At 37.0% G+C, this 14080-nt stretch overlaps 1 protein-coding gene across 14 annotated transcripts in view; it reads left to right on the forward strand.

Moving 5' to 3' along the window:
- The window catches only part of LOC146406165 (uncharacterized), an 888277-nt gene that overhangs the window by 2932 nt on the left and 871265 nt on the right, over positions 1-14080 (forward strand). For all 14 annotated transcript variants that reach the window (XR_014807397.1, XM_084963663.1, XM_084963630.1 and 11 more), the window contains exon 2: positions 267-318. The gene's annotated coding sequence lies outside the window, so the exon portion shown is untranslated. The remainder of the gene's footprint in view (positions 1-266; positions 319-14080) is intronic.

Here is a 14080-nt window from a genome sequence, read left to right on the forward strand (position 1 = left end):
TGGAGTCAACCTGGGGTCACAGAGAGACTCAGTCCTTCAGAGGTCTGTTAGAATGATCACTGGCAACAACACTAGAAAGAATTGTACTACCTCTTCCAGTATCCATTCTTTTTTATTATGGTAATTTCACTTTGTTAATTTAAGCAATCTGAAAATGAAAGGTTGGATGCAATTCACAAGGCATGCTATTTATAGATTCTTATTCAATGCCCCCCCTCCATCCCTTCCAAAAGCTCAGATCTCAAACTGCACTTTTTCAATTTCAGGATACAGCCTGAAGGACAAAGCTGTTGAGTTCTAGAAAGAGATAACTCAAATGTAAGTAAACTTATTTACCAACTACTCCAACGAAATCATAAGCTCAGCAGCAGCAACAAAATGTATATTGTTTAATATATTGAGCAGGAGGAAAGATGGCTGTTTGCCAGATCTGTGATCCATTAACCTCTTTAGCTCATTGTTGGCAACAATAGCATACAATCACAGTCTTATGTTGGAAAGACAAGGGATTGTTTTTTCCCATTTCAAAATCACAATGCCACATTATAGTCTAAAAGAAACCTCAAACAATAAAAGTAATAAGAAAGGAAGAAACACAATTTGCTTTTTTCTGAACAAATGTTGCTGTTCTGTTTTTCTTGAGGAGAAAAATGCTGATAAGCAATAAAGTCTACAAAGGCATGACAGTAGATTTTGAAGAATGCATTGCTCCATCAGTCTTTTCAATTAGTCAACTCTATTTAAAATGTTTATTTATGTTATCTTTTTTTTTTTATTGGTATTGAGTCTTTCTTTTGTGCAGGGAAGATTACTGAGGAGGAGATCAGATGAATCTAGTTTCTCATAATTCTGTCTTGCTTCAGGTTTATGTCTGGCAGGAGAGGAACAATCAGTGGCCTTTGCTTTCTCAGCAAATCCTAACTTCTCCTCAGAGGACCTTTAGCTCTGTAGTTGATGGACTAAAAGATTGTCACAGTGATTTTGCCTAGCTTGTACAAGATCACACCTGGGGCTAGGAGCAGGTGCAACTGCAGAAACCGAAGCAGACTTTTGGAAAGGTTTCTACCTAGCTTCGGGTTTGAGGTAGATGTGTGGTGCTTGCTCTTCAGCTCTTCAAATAATCTGGCCTTCTTGCTAGGAAAAGTTCAGAGGTGGGTGAGTGGATCCTACATTTTTAGTAGGAACATTTCAGTAGTGTGGGAAATTAAACAAATAAAACTAAACAGCAGATGAAGGGGCATAGCCAAAAAAATCTTTTTAAAGTGTGGTTTTGAACACGGTCACAGGTTCATTGGTTTGGTTTAGTCACCAAAGCCAAATAAAGTGTGCAGTGATGAAACATTTGGTTAATTGGAGTGTTCATTTGGTAAAGAATTTTTTTTCCCCTGACATCATCACAGTCTCTTGTCCCATAAAAATGCACCCATTAAATATTGTTCAGTTTGCAGTTTCACATGGAAGCTTTCCTCTTAGTAAATTATGGAATTGTTGGTCATTATTAGGAAATAGAGGGTATCTGATTTGTTTCTCAACATTTATGTGTATTTAACCAGTCAATTGCTGACATCTAGATTCAGTTGGTTAAGTAAACATTTATTGAAAGGAACTCTTGGAGTCCTGTCATGGCTCAGTGGAAATGAATCTGACTAGCATCCATGAGGATGCAGGTTCAATCCCTGGCCTTACTTGGTGGGTTAACGATCCAGAGTTGCCCTGAGCTGTGGTGTAGGTCACAGGTGCGACTGGGATCCAGTGTTGCTATGGCGTAGGCCAGAGGCTACAGCTCCAATTCAACCCCTAGCCTCCATATGCCTCAGGTGCGGCCCTGAAAAAAATAAATAATAAAGGAACTCTTTTGTGCCAACCACTGGAAATCAAAAGATGAGTAAAAGGCTTCTAAAAGAAGCCTTTGCTCTCATCCTCTGTGTTCAGTAATCACTAGGGTTATCAAGTATAGATCTGTTTCATCAAGAGTCCTTCTCTTTTGCAGAAATGAACCTCTGAGCCCCTATCTCCGTGTCCCATCACTGTATTTGATTGTCTCTTATGTGAAAGTTCTGGTTTTGTACTGTGCTATGCTATTTAGCAGTCAGAGGCCTAAAGCTATAAAGTCATACCTGATGATAAGGGAAATATTTTCTTATGGAAGAGGCAGGTCCACAGATCTGATGTCAGAAACGATGAGTATGTCAAGAGGATTTAACCCCTCTCTAGGTCCAGATCAGTGCTAGCTAATAGAAATGTCTAGCAAGGCACAAATGTGAGCCACCTGTGCAATTTTATGTATTCTGTAGCTCACTTTAAAAGTAAAACAAAGCAGGTGAAATTTAATAATACATTTTAACCATATGATCAATACACAATTATTAATAAAGTATTTTACATTATTTTTTTTTCATACTGTGATGGGCAGGATGGTTCCCATACCCTAATCCGTGGAACTTATAAATGTGTTACATTACATGGCAAAGTGGGCTTCGTAATTAAATTTATAGACTTGTAAAATAGGGAGATTATCATGGATTGTCTTGAGTGGGTCCAGCCTAATCACATGAGTTCTTAAAAGCCAAACATTTGCTCAGGCAAGAAGCAGAAGAAATATGACACAAAGAGAAGTCAGATTCAAAGCATGAGAAGGACTTAACATGCTTGAAGATGGAAGGGTCAGTGGGACAAGGAATGCAGGTGACTTTCAGGAGCTCCGTGAGCTTCTGGATGACATCTGGGAAGAAAATAAGACCACTGCCCTATACTCATGAGGAGCTGTGAGCAACTTAATTCAGCCAACAGTCTGAGTGATCTTGGAAGCAGATTCTTCCATCCAGCCCCCAGAGAAGAATGCAATGCTAATGACACCTTGCTTTTGTCCTTATGAAACTCTAAGCAGAGGACTCAAGTGAACCAACTGTACTGGGACTTCTGGACAACAGAATGGTGTGATAATCAATTAATGTTTTAAACCACTAAATTTATGGTATTTTTAAATAGCAGCAATGAAAAACTCATACATGTACTGAGTCTTGAAATCTAGTATAAATTGTCTACTTACAGGCCATCTCAATTTGGACTGTCCACATCTGAGATATTCAATAGCCACATGCAACCAATGGTGATAATATTGGATAAGGAAACTCCAGACCAAGAGGAGTAAGATGTCTAGAAAGTGTTAGGTCCATAGGCTAAATAAAATGTAACCATGTGGAGAGAGAAGAGGTGCAAGGAAGGGAGGAAACTGGCAGGGTCTCTCTTGATTCTCTACCCTTGAGCCATGTGAAGGGGGTAATCTTGCTCATACAGAACACAGGTTAAGTCTTACAAGTTAGTCTGTCAAAATTCACTGAATTCATATATATATATATAAAAAAACCATGGGGCTATTAATGAAGTCTTTTTCAATATTCCATTTTTGTTTCAGTTAAGTTTTAGAGCAATCAAGAGAAGAGTTGTTGCTTCCACTTGACTTCATACTTAAGGTAGAGCATCATTTCGTTCCAGTCTTATGGGGTGGGGGACAGTAGGCAAGGGTAACTGTGAAAGGTCTCTAGGAAAGGAAGAATTATGTAAATTGATTTAGCTGTTCCTCCCAACCAGAGAAACTGTTTTCAATATCAGTCTCCTGAAGTCTAAGTTTTACTGTCATTAAGAGAGGCGTCATGTTTTACAATTCAATTAGAATTGTAAGTAGCCTTCCTTGTCTAGCTTTTCTTTTGCCATCTTCCCTATTAGGTACAAAAGTAAGCTGTTACCCTATAAAATACAGAGCAGGAACTAACTTCTGTAACCTATGACCATTTTAGGAAAGTTTTGCCAAAAAGATGTAGACTTACACTTATGCTGGGTTTAAAGAAAAAAAAACAAAAATGGAAGCCTAGACCAGCAGAGAGTAAAGGGAGGGCTTTCCAGGCTGGAAGGAGAGGTGAGGGGGCTAACAATGTAAAGACAAGAAAGTGAATAAGGGGATGATTGACTATAGCGAAAAGCTTTTGTAAGGAAAACTCTAGCTGATGTAAAAGATGGAAAGGTTGGGATTTCCCATCTTGGCGCAGGAGAAAGGAATCCGACCATGAACGATGAGGTTGCGGGTTCCATCCTGGCCTTGCTCAGTGGGTTAAGGATCCAGCATTGCTGTGAGCTGTGGTGTAGGTCTCAGACACGGCTTGGATCCTGCATTGCTGTGGCTGTGATGTAGGCTGGCAGCAATAGCTCCAATTAGACCCCTAGCCTGGGAAACCTCCATATGCCACTAGCGTGGCCCTAAAATGACAAAAGACAAAAAAAAAAAAAAAAAAAAAGGATGGAAAGGTTAATAAGTTCCAGATCTCTACTGTTCAATATGTTGACCACTAAGCATGTGAGGCCATGAAGCTCTTGAAATGTGGCTAGTCTGTGAGTATAAAATACACACTTGATTTCAAAGTCTTAGTGCAAAATCCACACAAAACCCTGCAAAGTATTTTCTTAATAATTTTATGATAATCATTGAAATAATAATCTTTTGGAAACATTGTTACATAAATTATATTGTTAAATTATATTTATCTCCTAAAAAGATTTTTGAAATGGGCTACTAAAAGATTAAATAACATACTTTATATTATATGTCCATTGGCTATCACTGCTCTAGAATAAGTGCTTCTCATGCTTTAATGTATATGAATCACTGGGGAATCTTGTCAAAAGGCATGTCCAGAAACTCCCAGGTAAACTGCTGCCACTGGTTCTTGAACTACACTTTGAATATCAGAATGAAAAGTCACAGCTTTACTTGCAATATATAACCATTTACAAATTCTAACGAATAATAATAACCAGATTGCTGCAGCCCCAAATTCATTAACTAGGAATCTCTGAAGTTGTGACGTGAGGCTAAGTATTTATTATTGGTTTCTAGGAGGTGATTATGAAATATTGCAAATTTGAGAACCACTGCTTTAGAAGCTTTTGAATAGAGGTGAACTAATTTAAACTTTATTTTATAAAAAATGGAGAGATTTATATATCAAATGCATTCATTTTATTCATTAAGTGAGTGTTTATTTTAAGTCATTTTGACATATCCTGCCTTTTAGAAGCTTAGAAACTAGTTATAGAGATGATAACTACTAAAGTACTGGCAAAGCAGCATAGAATAGGTTCAGTGTGACTGCTATAGATATTAAGGGTTATAGACCTCTAGAAAAAAAAGACTTAGTCTTGTATGGAATAATTCTTAAATCTTCCTAGAAGAGCTGATGTATAAGAGAGAACGGATAATCCAAAATTGCCGCAGCTATGGCGTAGGTTGCAGCTGCAGCTCGGATTTGATCCCTGTTCTGGGAACTTCCATATGCCAAGGTTGTGGCTGAAAAAGAGAAGAAAAAAAAAAGACCCGATACAGTGGTTCTCAAACTATAGGACATTTCAGAAACATCTGAGGTGACCAGGACAAAGCCGCTATTGTCATGGAACCCTGCTAATATCACTCCTGCCACACTGTGAATAAATTTTAGCCATCCCTGCTTCTCTGTCCCAGTAACTTAAGTTCAGAGTTCCTGGTGGAGAGCTGACTGGCAGAGCCCAGACCACATGCTCCAGCCCAGTCTGCCAGGAGCTATTGGCTACACACAGCTTCTCACCAACACTAAACACAAAGGAGCTTTTTCCAGAAGTAGAAGTGAAGATTCAGGTCTGCTTAGCCTGCCCACAAACTCCCTGTCAAAACCAAACAAACATGATAAAAAAACAAAAAACCCCAAAACAACTAATTAAAGAAAATGTCAGAATTCCTCTTGTAGCTCAGTGGTACGAACCCGACCAGTATTCATGAGGATGTGGGTTTGATCCCTGGCCTTCCTTCCATGGGTTAAGAATCTGGCATTGCCCTGAGCTGCAGTGGAGGTCACAGACATGGCTCCAATCTAGTGTTGCTATGGCTGTGGCATAGGCCAGCAGCTGCAGCTCCTATTTAGACCCTAGCCTGAGAACTTCCATATGCCACAGGTATGGTCCTAAAAAGACAAAAAACAAACAAACAAACAAAAAAACAAAAACAAAAGCCTAAAAAGACAAAAAAAAAAAAAAAAAAAAAAGAAAAGGAAAGAAAATGTCTACCATAGGTAGTATTATGTATTACTCCAAAAAATGACACATATGGGGGGGGGGAATTGATTTGTGACAAAAAGGCAAATTTAATTTTAGATGGTTAAGATTGAGATTATGATGTTTAACTCATGTAGAGACGCCCATTTTATTAGTATGGGAATGAAGCAAAAACTAGAGAAAGTTGCTTAGGTGTTACATGCATGGAGATAAAAATAGAACACAGATGTGAGGAGCTTCAGGAGGCTGAATGTAGAAGGAGAAACTAAAGTCAGAAACACTTAGAATATCCTTATACTTCTGTGACTAAATGAGCAGTACAAAAGGGGTGTTGTATTAGCTCCCAATCGGTATTAATTCCCCAAATAAGAGCAGATTAGAAGAGTTAAATAAGAAATTTCTATTGTAGTAGTTCTCAGGGTTTTTTGATTGTGGTTGTACAATAATGGCATTACATGTTTGTTTTTTCATTTTAAAAATTTTTGTCAAGTTTAGTTGATTTACAATGTATTAATTTTTGCTGCACAGCAGATTTATTCTGTTAAACATATGCACATGTCCATTCTTTTTCAGATTTTTTCCCAATAGGTTATCACAGAATATTCAATAGAGTTCCTTGTGCTATTTAGTAGGTCCCTGTTGACTATCCATTCCACATGCAATAGTGTGCATATGCCAGTCCTATACCCCCAATCCATCCCTTCCCCCATCCCTTCCCCTTTGGTAGCCATAAGTTTGTTTTTGAAATATATGAGTCTGTCTCTGTTTTGTAAATAAGTTAATTTGTAATATTTTTTAAGATTAAACATGTAAGTGATATCATATGATATTTGTCTCCTCTGTCTCACTGACTATTGTTCATATGATAATCTCCAGGTCCTTCCATGTTGATGCAAATGACATTATTTCATTCTTTTTTATGGCTGAGTAGTATTCCATTGTATATATGTATCACATCTTCTTTATCCATTCCTCTGTCAATGAATATTTATGTTGCTTTTGTGTCTCGGCTATTATAAATAGGGCTTCAGAGAACATTGGGGTGCATGTACATTTTTGAATTGTGGTTTTCTTCAAATATATACCCAGCAGTAGCACTGCTAGATCTTATGGTAATTCCATTTTTAGTTTTTTTTTGAGGAACCTCCATATTGTTTTCATAGTGGTTGTTCCAATTTACATTACCACCAATAATGTAGGAGGGTTGCCTTTTATCCACACCCTCTCCAGCATTTATTGTTTGTAGACTTTTTGATGATGTCCATTCCGAATGATATGTGGTGATACCTCATTATGGTTTTAATTTGCATTTTTCTAATAATTAGCAATGTTGAGTATCTTTTCATGTGCCTGTTGGCCATCTGTATGTCTTCTTTGGAAAAATATCTATTAAGATCTTCTGTCCATTTTTTGATTGGGTTGTTTGGGATTTTTGGATACTGAGCTGTATCAGTTGTTTGCATAGTTTGGAGATTAATCCCTTTTTGGTCACTTCATTTGCAAATATTTTCTTCCATTCTGTGGGTTGTCTTTTGATTTTGTTTATGATTTCCTTTACTGTGCAAAAGCTTTTACATTTAATTAGGTCCCATTTGTTTATTTTTGTTTTTATCTTCATTACTCTGGAGATGGATCCAAAAAGATATTGCTGTGACTTATGTCAAAGAGTCTTCTGCCTATATATTCCTCTAAGAGTTTTATAGTATCTGGTCTTATGTTTAGATCTTTAATCCATTTTGAATTTATTTTTATGAATGGTGTTAGAGAATGTTCTAATTTTATACTTTTACATAAAGCTGTACAATTTTCCCAGCACCACTTATTGAATAGACTGTCTTTTCTTCATTGTATATTCTTGCCTCATTGTTGTAGATTAATTGACCATAGGTCTGTGGTTTTACTTCTGGGTTTTCTATCCTGTTCCATTGATCTATATGTCTGATTTTTGTGCCAGCACCATATTGTTTTGATGACTGTAGTTTTGTAGTATAGTCTGAAGTCAGGAAGCCTCATTCCTCCAGCTCTGTTTCTTTCTCAGGATTGCTTTGGCTATTAAGGATATTTTGTGCTTTCATACAAATTTGGAAAATTTTTGTCCTAGTTCTATGAAGAATGCCATTAGTAATTTGATCGGGATTGCATTGAGTCCCTGTAGATTGCTTTTGGTAGTATAGTCATTTTGTCAATATTGATTCTTCCAATCTAAGAGCGTGGTATATTTTTTCCATCTGTTTGTGTCATCTTTTATTCTTTCATAAGTATCTTATACTTTTCAGAGTACAAGTCTTTTGCCTCTTTAGGTAGATTTATTCCTAGATTTATTTCTCATATTTTATTCTTTTTGATATGATGGTAAATTGAATTATTTCCTTAATTTCTCTTTCTGATCTTTCGTTGTCAGCATATAGGAATGCAAGAGATTTCTGTGTACTGATTTTGTATCCTGCAACTTTACCAAATTCATGGATGGCTCTAGTAGTTTTCTGATAGCATCATTAGGATTTTCTATATATAGTATCCTGTCTACAAACAGTGACAGGTTTACTTATTTTCCAATTAGGATTCCTTTTATTTTTCTTCTCTGATTGCCATAGCTAGGACTTCCAAAACTATGTTGAATAAAAGTGGTGAAAGTGGACATCATTGTCTTATTTCTGATCTTAGAGGAATCATTTTCAGCTTTTCACCACTGAGTATGATGTTAGGTGTGGGTTTGTCACATATGGCCTTTATTATATTCAAGTAGTATCTCCCTATGCCCATTTTCTGGAGGATTCTTATGATAAATGGGCGTTGAGTTTTGTCAAAAGCTTTTTCTGCATCTATTGAGATGATCATATGGTTTTTACTCTTCAACTTTTTAATGTGGGGTTTCACACTGATTAATTTGTGGATGTTGAGAAATCCTTGTTTCTCTGAGCTAAATCCCACTTGATCATGGTGTGTAATCCTTTTAATGTAATGTTGGATTTGGTTGGCTAGTATTTTGTTGCAGTTTTTTGCATCTATATTTATCAGTGATATTGGCCTATAATTTTCTTTTTTTGTGTGTGATATCTTTGTCTGGCTTTAGTATCAGAGTGATGGTTACCTCATAGAATGGGTTTAGGAATATTCCTTCCTCTGCAATTTTTTGGAGACTCATTGTGGCTTCTTTGTTTTGGGGTATAGAATATCTTTTTTAGTAGTTTCCAGTCTTTTTTGTCAATGTAGTTCAGAGAGTTAGTTGTGATTTAGGTTCTTCCATGAGAGGAGTTAAGCTCAAGTCCTTCTACTCTGCCATCTTGTCTCTTTCCTTTCAGAGATTTTAATATGCTAATTTGATTCATGAAATTCTAATTATGCTGCACTTCCTAATATAATTTGAATATGGAACTTTCTTGAAAAACTAGTGATGTATTGAAGACATTTGACAAAATATTGGGTGAGAATTTTCTGGAACCAGAGAGGCAGAAAGCAATTTAGAGAAATATCCAGGGGGAGAAACAGTAGTCCAGAATCCAGACTATTTCGACATGTCAGATGCCTATTATTCCATGGTTAAAGGAGATGCTTTCAGTAGTATGGAGATGAATAGCACTGAATTCTGTTTTACCCCCCATGTCCCTCAAATGCACAGTGCTTGGTAAATGGAGGCATGCCATAAATATTTGTCGACTGAATGAATAAAAGGAGAATAGTGAGGAAAGTCCTTTAACTTGTTAATAGGGAGGTCACAAGTAACCTCCAAGAGCACTCTTTTAGAATAATGGTGAGGCATCCACCTGCCAAGGATTTCTCAGGTGATTCCTCAAGGATCTCTGGCAGAGAATCAATTGTCTACCCCATCATCTGTTTTTCTTTTTTTTTCTTGGTAATATAACAAGAGTGACCATATAATTTATCATCTGAACTAGGACACTTGAGAGAGAGAAAGGGGGAACTATTAATTATGCCAGGGCAACACACACAAAATAGACTTTCAGGCAAACTGGGACAAATGATCATTCTAAAAATAACTTATGGTTTTTAGCTGAACATTTGACTGTTAGGAATAAAGACTACATTGTCCAACTTCTCTTGTATTTATGGGTAACCATGTGACTAAAATATACTGGATCATAGTGATTAGTTTTCCTCCCAAATTTTATGGAGGTGCTTGAATCTTGACCAAGCACCTCTCACTTATCAAAGAAGATGGTACAAGATGGTTTCATAAGTTTGCACATATAATGTATCTTTTAAAAAAATTGAAGTATAGTTTATTTACAATGTTGTGTCAGTTTTTGGTATAGAACAAAGTGATTCAGATATGTATACACATATATATATATATATTCTTTTAAAGATTCTTTTCAATTATACATAATTATAAGATATTGAATATAGTTCCCTGTGCTATACAGTAGGACCTTGTGTTTATCTATTTTATATGTAGTAGTATATATCTGTTAATCCCAACTCATAATTTATCCCCCCTCTCCTTCCCCATTAATAACCCTAAAATTGTTTTCCATATGTCTTTAATAGGTCTCTTTCTCTGTCCTGCTGACTAGAATGTGGTTATTCTGGTTAGAGCTTTAACAACCATATTCAATAATCCTGTATTATTTTGGAGTTTTCTGTTATTTGCAGTTGAACCTAATCCCAATAGATAAGACCTTTACCAAAGCTATCTAAAACCAATATAATGTGAGCCACAAATGCAAGCCATATAGGTAGTTTGAAATTTTCTAGTAGCTATTTTTAAAGAGTAAAAAGGAACAGGTAAAATTAACTACTTTAAATAAATGTATACAAAATATCATCTTTTCAATATATAACCAGTATGAAACAATGTTAATATGATATTTGACATGCTTTTGTTTCATGTCAGATCTTCAAAATCTCCTGTGTGTTTCACTTTTAGTACATCTCAATTTAGATTAACCACATTTCAGGGACTCAGAGGCCATGTGTGGCTGTTGACCATCATATGGGGCAATATAATTTTATACTGTGAATAACCTCCTCTCACCCAGGTATTTCCTATCTCTCCCTCTCCTCTTGCTTCTCTTCAGTAGATAAACATAGATAAAATTCTGTATCTTCCGCAACAACAGCAAAATAACAGCAGTAAACCCTCTTTTATTTCTTACTTCCTGGAAGTGATCGCTCTATTGTTTTTCTTTCCTTCACAACTCTATTTAATTGAATTTGCAATATCAGATAACTCTCATCTTAGAATAGTGACAGAATGATGTCCTTCAGAATACCATTTGATAAATTGGGTCTCCGGGTGACGATCAACCATAAGCAATCTATTTTTAGAATGATCTTCTAGCAAATTGATCCACTAGCTCTCAGCAGTTGTTAATATCAGGCTCAAAACTATGTTTTGTCATCAGTTGCTATGTGGAATTGATTAAATAACTGGTTAGTAATTTTTTTTGCAGATGATTTGAGAAAATCGCTGCTAGGACAATCAAGGTTACCCCTATTTAGATGAAGTTTTCCTTTCTCTGAGACATGTGTGGAAGAGTGGAGGAGAGAAAAGGGAACTGTTAGAGCTGGTTACTTGGGAATTGAATCTAAACTCGATATTCCCTGGAAGCATTCTGGAGGCATACATTGACAATCATGTGTGAGATGATCAAAAAGTGACTTCCAGTGGCTGGCCTTTGTACAGCATAACCGCAGTTATCATAGTATGTTCAAGCACCAGAAACGGTGTCAAATCCAAAGGCCAAAAACTGTGTGTCTTTTAAAAAAGAAAGAAACTCTGAGGTTTTAGCATTTTGAATGAATTAAAAAGAGCCAAAAAACGTGAGGTTATAGCAGATGAGCTGTGATTGATTAATTGTCCAACAGGAAGAAAAAACAATCTTCCAGCTTATATACATGGGGGTGTATAGAAAAGGTCACTCTTCTCATGTAGAAGCCAAGAAGCTCACACAACATGACAGGGATCCAACATGATAAGAAATAAGAAAGGCAGAGAGCAGGGGAAAGCAAGCGTAGGAGATTGTATGTGGGGCGGAAGTGGTGGTAAGAGAGACAGAAGTCATAGGAAAGGAGGCTAAGAAATGTCATCAGTTCTTGTGGGCAGTGGAAAGAACGACACGGCCGTGAAGGTCAGAGTTAATATCAGAGTAGTTCAGTGGGTGTCAGGGTGCCATGTGTATTTAAATTTTCACACAGTTAATATTTCTGGAAAAGAAACCTCTTATGCTGTAGTTTCTTTGTAGTTTATTTACTCAATTGAGGTTGTCTAATTTGTGCCAGAGGTTTGCATCCTCTTAGCCTAGATGCTGTCACTGACTTAGATAAAGTCGGTGGGTGCTGTGAGTGCTAAGCTTAAGACCTAAACCGCAGAACCTGGACCAAGAAAAAGAAAGTGAGGAGGGAGAGAAAGGAAAAGATCATCATAAATATTTAGTTATCCAGAAGTGATGTATCTATCCTGCTTAGCTATACATACTTTAGCTTAGAACAGAGGGGTAAGAAAAACACATCTGAAAATCTAGGTAGATGATACCAAGACTACACAGCAACTGACTCATTGAAAATGCCCCAAGCTCCAGCAGTGAGGTGGAGCCACTTTCTCTCATCTTAACTATACCAGATCTTGCTTCTCCCAGTGGGCCTTTCCTGCAGATCCTGGATACTGCCTTGACCTGGCCCTCTGGTCAGCTACTACTGTGCCATTAGAGTCAAGTAGGCAGCTCAAGTACCATTTGTCATCCTTTCCTATGTTGTTACTAAGAATATTTTTATTTCTAAATAATTCTAACAAATATGGTTAGTGTTTTCTAAGCTGACTGCACACCAGCACAGCCAAATACCAGGTAGGTCAGGGGAATATCCAAAGTGGTGACAGTGACTTTGAGGAAGGGGAAGAAAAATTGTAAAAGCCTCTGAACTTCATCTCAAACCAAAAAGCAGATGGCTCATTCCATGTCAGAGTGTCAGAGTGAGCATATGCAGTGTGGCATGAAGTGGATGGACTTCGGCATGAGACAGGCCCAGGTTCAAGTTATAGGTCCTCTGCTGGTAGCTGTGTGATCCTGAACAGGCTTTTGAGTTCTCTCAGACTGTTTTCTCGTTTGAGGTGCTAACATTACCGTCATTATTCAGTTGTTGCGAAAATTAAATACATGTGAAATGCCAGGTTTGAGGGAATTATCCTTTTCTTCCCTTTCCCCTCCAGAAATGAATAGGTTCTGGGGTTATCACTGGGTTTTATAACTTCAGATAGTGGTTATTAAACTCACACTGCATTATGGATTGTATAATACACCATGCTAGGCAGTGGGACATAGCGATACATGAAAAACCATCCATGCCATCAAGGAAATGAGTTGTTTGTGGAAAAACACTGTAAAACACAATTAGCTGGTGGGGAAAGGTACACCAGTAGAATCAGGAACAAGTGATAGAGGTGGGAGTGGTGCCAGTGTGGGGCAGTGGGTGACAATGATTTATTGGGAGAAGCATTGCATATATAGTGATGATAGTCCTGAATCATCAAGGAAACAGAAATCGTGTTTAATAAACTGCTTAAACAAGATGAGTAATCTTGTTTTGAAAATTTTCCATTTAAAATGATTAGAGCTAAAAAATAAATTTTCATGGTTTAGTTTGGTGGAAAACACATTAACTTGTAGTGGAACATCTTATCTAGTGGTCTGTCAAGTAAATGAGGCATTGCTAAATGAAAAATGAGAAAGGCCAAAAAGAGGAAGAAAGTAATGGAGAAAGGGTTGAGAAAGGACCAGAAATATTATGCTGCCAGAGCTAACTCATGAGTATCAGTCTTTTCTAAGTGTATCCTTCTTGTTGTTTCCTTTAATGTTCCCAGACACCCCATCCAGTTGGCAACGCAGGTATTGTTCTCTGTTTGATAGATAAAGTTGAAAACGTAAGAAGCTACTTCTTATCCAAAGTCACGTATTGAGTAAGAAGAACCCATGTTCTATTCTTGAGACAGAAAAAAAAAGTAAAGAAAGGAAAGTTACCCACATAAAAATGTATGGTTCTAAAG

Source organism: Sus scrofa, chromosome 1, assembly GCF_054392235.1.
Source record: "Sus scrofa isolate SSC_HxYL_T2T_F1_AM1 chromosome 1, Sscrofa_HxYL_maternal_Yorkshire_Landrace_v2.0, whole genome shotgun sequence".
Lineage (NCBI taxonomy): Eukaryota > Metazoa > Chordata > Mammalia > Artiodactyla > Suidae > Sus > Sus scrofa.